At 43.9% G+C, this 5,715-nt stretch overlaps 2 protein-coding genes across 4 annotated transcripts in view; both read left to right on the top strand.

Moving 5' to 3' along the window:
- Window positions 1-5,715, top strand: part of LOC131881694 (glycoprotein-N-acetylgalactosamine 3-beta-galactosyltransferase 1-like) — an 89,973-nt gene that overhangs the window by 40,775 nt on the left and 43,483 nt on the right. The gene's annotated exons all lie outside the window — the stretch shown is intronic.
- Window positions 1-5,715, top strand: part of LOC131881696 (glycoprotein-N-acetylgalactosamine 3-beta-galactosyltransferase 1-like) — a 48,136-nt gene that overhangs the window by 10,130 nt on the left and 32,291 nt on the right. The window lies entirely within an intron of this gene.

Below are 5,715 nucleotides of genomic sequence, written 5' to 3'. Positions count from 1 at the left end.
CCTTCAGTATACTATTCAATTTTCCATCTGGACCAGAACTGTTTCATCTCTTGAGTCCTTTGATTGCAGTTAGAACATCCAGATATGAGAAGGTCATGAATGATCGCTCGACACTGAAAGACCCGACGGTAGATTTTGAATCGGCGAAGATTAAAAAGCTCAGGAAAAATTCTTCGTTTCAGAAATCCGCCATGTGGCTAGAATCGTCGATTACCATCGATCTCAAAGGGTCCTACATGGTATTTCATCTTTTGCTTAAGAGAAATAAGCCTTCGGATTCAACCTTACCTCCTGAACCACCTTACTCTCAGTTTGTAATTGGCCATGGTGGCCTTAACATTAACCTGAACCACGTCCAACTTTTTTGAAGATTACCCACAATTTCTAGATTCGAAGTGCCCTTAAGCCTTTTTGCTAATTTGCAACTCTTTTTGAACAAAGTCTTCTTATATTTTGGAATTTTTGTCCGTGTCTTACCTTTCGGAGCACATTCAAAGATTGCCAGAATGGAGCAAACTTCCTCAAAAACTGAAACTGATTTATCAATGGCTGCATCTATAGCCGATTCCTGTTTCAAAACTGAAACTAGATCTAGTTCTTCTAACCTTACCGCATTTTAAGGCCAATGTTCGTTTTTGAACTTGAACTTAGCCAGACCGACCTTTTTGTTTGTTAGTAATGGTCGATTTATCCCATTGGATGGGATTATCCTAATAAGCAAATTAAACATGATTTAAATATTTGGTCGTTTTTAGTGCAATGTTTCTACCTGTTCCGGGCACATGTTATTACTGAACAGTTCCCATCCTCGATACCCTTTCTCTCCTCATCCCCGAAACTAACGCCATCTAATGAAAGGTGACCGCAACAATTGCCAATTTAATACTGGACCAAAGATTCGGATTGAGTATGACGAATTGCGTTAAATTCGTCCAATCTATGTCACCACGACTGGAAAGATCTTGGCCAATCTTCAGCACCCACTCTCTTTCCCACTTCCCTTCTTTTCCATTCAACGGCGATCTCGTGGACCGGACACCTTCGACGGGGATTTCCTCGACTGGTGCTGGGCGCAAATATCGTCGGTTTCTGATGAATTGGCCTGCCGCAGTTTCTATTGTGTATGAGCGACCAGTGGGCGAGATCGCCCTCACAATGCCAGCGTCAAAGGACCATTCCTTGTCGATGGGATGTTGAATGTGCACCCGGTCGCCTACTCTCAGCACGGGTAGTTCTCCAGCCGCTGCAGCAACTCGCCGATCGTCTGTGGCCTTTCGTGCGATCACAAATTCTTGGTGGGCTGGAATTCCAACGACTTAGCCGATGGGCGTCTAGTCCTGAGGTGTCGGCCGAAGAATCCACATTGCCAATCTTCTTGAGTAACCCCTTCACCTACTTGACGGCTGCCTCGGCTAGGCCGTTACATTGGGGATGGTAAGGAGAGCTTGATTCGAATCTTATGCCGAATTCGAGACATGTGAGATTTTTCGAGATCTGTGGGCAAGAGTAAGATGCGACAGTGGCGTCAGAGGAGCCAAGGACGGAAGGAGCGGGCGGCTCTTACTCCTCCACCTCTAGCACTTCTTAGGGCGGCTTTACACTAGGATGGAAAACCAAGATTGAATCCGTTTTGAGGATGGAAGTCGGGCTAGTGTTGGGGCGAGTCCAGACTCGAGTCCAAGTCCTTTCTAAAAGACTCAACTCCTGATTTGTGAAAAAATTACTCATTCTTCAGTTTAAATTCGCATTATGAGTCTTTTTGATTGACTTGAGCAGTAAATGACTCAAGTCATCTGGTCTGCTGGGCTCGTCCCAGCACTGGTCCCACTTACATCCTCAAACCGGATTCAATCCTGGTTTTTCATCGCAGTGTAAGGGCGGCTTTACACTCCGATGGAAAACTGGGATTGAATCCGGTTTGAAGATGGAAGTAGGACTGGTGCTGGGGCGAGTTCGGCAAAACTCTCGAATCCTTAACTGTGCACAAGTCGAACGCAAACTCGCATGGGAAAAAACTCGCCCCAGCGCTAGTCCTACTTCCATCATCAAACCGGACTCAATCCAGCGTTTCCATCCTAGTGTAAAGCCGCCCTTACTCTTGCCTCCCTTAATCGACACAATGCACTCGGACGTCATTAATACATAAGGGTGATGCCTCACAGCGCATAGGAAATTTTGGTGTGATTCCTCATGGGTTTCGTTGAAGATTTCTTGGCCAAATCTTTTTTCCCTGCGGTTGCAGCCTTATACAAGCCCAAACTTGGTACCTACCCAATATTAGGGTCTTCCACTTATTTTTGTTTAAATTTGCATTCTCGGGTGTTTGTCTTTAACGCGTCATTGGTCAGGCTGTTTTCATGAAATGAACAAGGACAAGATTGTTTCCTGATCTTCGAAGGATGGCCTACAACCTGGCAAACCAGTTTTTTGACAAAAATGCCGTGCAAAAAGTTATGCAACCATTTGTCGAACACCAAAAAATGGAGTGGCTTTGTAATTTGTTCAAATCATTGGTAATTTATTTGAAATTTACAGACTTAAGCGCGCTATGAAACATAGTGTGCAGAGGTTATTATTCATAGCTTAGAGGGTTATGTTTTTAAAATCCGTGAACCCATGGCTACAAACAGTATTAGTAAGATTTTTCAAGGGTCGAGTTGCAACACGTGCAGAAACCAAAAGGATGCCTCAATTATTCTAAGCCGTATAACACACAAGGACTCATCTGGGTCGACCCGCCAATAACATAGCAGTTGTTTAGCTACTCAATGTGAGTTCAAAACCGCAAACAAATATTCTGACGCTCAAAGGGCTTCCCCTAATGATAGGTTTAAATTCATGAGGATATCAAATGCTTCCTCAAACTTTTGACAACTTATTTCTTAACCGTGTCATAAGATGTTTCAATGGCCCAGACAGTTTGCAGATTTCGATTTTGGAGGAGAAGATCAAATGATTTGCCCAAAACACACTCAGTTTGCCCGTAAGAGCCGTTTTCCTCTACGCTGATATTGCACGAAAATATTACTACAGTGAGGAATCACTACCAACGAGGAAAAGTATTCCGGGTCCGCAGGTTTGGTTATAAGAATATAAAATTTGGGGACAGGTTTTTGCACATTAACGCCGACGTGTATCACTCTTGATAATTGAATTTTAGCAATTTCAATTTTTGAGAGCACTCGCCAAGTCGGTAGTTAGAGAGTGATTTCATTCTTGAACTATATCAGATACAGACATAAGATGGACCATTTTGACTAGGCCTATATTAACCCATTCTAAAATGTTAAACTCAAATTGATACCTTGTACAGTTTTAGTTTGAGAGCACTCAGTAGGTCGGGAGTTTGAAAAATGAGAATTTGCCTTTTGAACAAGAACAAGATGACACAGAAGTTTATTCCGGTTGGGTCTTTAATCGTATTTCCCATCACAATAGATCTTCGAAGAATATATTTTTTAAGTCATGGAAGAGCCTACCCTCTCAAAGTCCCGGTTATAGTTCTTAGAATGTTCCCTTCTGTAAGGACATGTAATTTCCCACTATACATTCTTATCATCCAATCTATATCCACCACTGTTTTCCAACACCTTCAGCCATAGAACCTGCCTAACCGGTTATTTCCCTCTATGTACTTGCTACTACGGAGAAGCTCCCCGACGGACACAATAGCTTACTTTTCACTTTTCTACTTATCTCATCCCGCCATTTTTACCTCAATAAAGTTCACCGTTAAATAATAGTTCATCGTCTCTACATTCCTCAACATGGCGCAGTCGGTCTGCCGATCCCCGCCCAACGTCTGCTCGGTGATTTAGTGTTAATTTGGAGCCGTTCCACAATAACGACCCATTTTCTCATTGTTACGTGCATTCACTCGGTGACCATTTACATCAGTGACATTTTTTTTCGGTGACTTTGATAGAAGTGCTTCATCATGCCTCCAAAGGATGATAGCAGCACTCAGGCTTCACTAGCCTTCTCCATGACTTTGAAGCGTCTCGCCCGTTCTAAGCGGCACATGACGAGATCGTTACAGGGAATCACCAGTGTTGGTACGAGCCCATCCCTGGATGACATCTCTAACGTCGAGGCTGATATTTCCACTGCTGAACAACTCATTCACCCAGTCGATGAAACCTTCCGATCGTATTGCTCGATTAGTGGTATTGGCGTTGAAGCTGTGGATACAAACCCATTTTACGTTCAAATGAGTGCCGAGATTGATGCCGTTTTGGATGCCAGGCAAGAAATTAATAGGCTTATAAACCGCATTCAACGATCGCAATCTTCGAACAACGCCAATTCTACACACGTCTCTCCAAAACAACCCGCTACAAATTCTCGACCTAGTAGCATTAACACCGCTCTTAAACCTGAACGTCTAATGCAATCCGCTTCAATAGCTGAATTTCGCTCTTGGAGATCGAGTTTTGATCTATTTTACTCCTCAAATAAGATGGATGTGTTTCCTCTCTTGGAACAACACGGGTATGTGCGATCCTGCATGGAAATGAAACTTCAACATTTACTCGATGCCTGCATACAGCCAGACACTCCTATTTTTGAAGCTAATGGGGTATTGGACAGATTACGAGACATTTTTCTCCAAAATGTGCCTGTCCTTACCCGAAGATACAATTTCTTCTCTTGCAATCAGAAGGCAGGGGAAAAATTCAGTGATTGGTTTTTGCGTCTTCAACTCGCAGGTCAGGAGGCAGAACTTGACCTCATGACCACAGACGATCTGTTCGTCCTTCGGCTGGTTGCCGTGACCAACGATTTCAAGCTTCGAGAGGAATTTTTGCGGCAAGCTGCACCCTCGAGAAGCACGCTGGTCGGAATCGCGAGATCTTGGGAGACAGCAGCATTGGTTGGCGAAACCATGTGCTCTACGAGGAACACCCTTAACCAAGTCAATGCGGCAGTTGGTTGTAACAAGGGATCACAGATTCAAAAGAAGAGATTAAAAGGTCGACAAAAGCACGTGAGCAAGACACCCAACGATCAACATCAACGAAATATTTGTTACAGGTGTGGACAAGAAAATCCAACTCACAAAGCAAACGAGTGTCCATCAAGAGGCAAACAATGCAATAAATGTGGTACGATGGGACACTTGGGCACAATTTGCATGAAAGCACGTCGCTCTACTACGAATTCATCTGGTGGAACATTCGCTCGCTCTGCTGCTGATCCGGCATCTATTTCTTAGTCCTCGGTGATGGTACACTCTGCATCATTTTCAAAGCCAACACCTCGAGCCTTGATCCAAGTCCATCCTAAGATCGGGACTGCATTCCAATTGAAGGCCCTCCCAGATACCGGAGCAACAGAGACTCTCGTTGCGTCCAATCTCATCTTGAAGCGTAATATACCCATTGAAACGGGGAATCAAAGAAACATCATTGCCGCCAACGGTTCTCCTTTGGATTGTCTAGGATCGGTGTCATTACTTCTGAAATACGGCTCACAACACAGAACGGAGATTACTGCTTTCATTACATCGGATCTTCACGATGAGATGCTTCTGTCTTGGCACCACATGATAAAACTCGGAATGTTGCCCGCCTCTTTTCCTGAAACCGACGTGCTCAATGCGAACACGGTCATCCATCAAATCGAGGAAGTTGATCAGACAACGGCTATCTCAAAATTACATGAGCTTTTCAAGTCCTTTCCATTGGTTTTTGACACCTCTTTGATCCTCAAACC

This window comes from Tigriopus californicus, chromosome 6, assembly GCF_007210705.1.
Source record: "Tigriopus californicus strain San Diego chromosome 6, Tcal_SD_v2.1, whole genome shotgun sequence".
NCBI lineage: Eukaryota > Metazoa > Arthropoda > Copepoda > Harpacticoida > Harpacticidae > Tigriopus > Tigriopus californicus.
The sequence above is the reverse complement of the archived record's forward strand: the minus strand, read 5'-3'. Positions and strand labels throughout refer to the sequence as shown.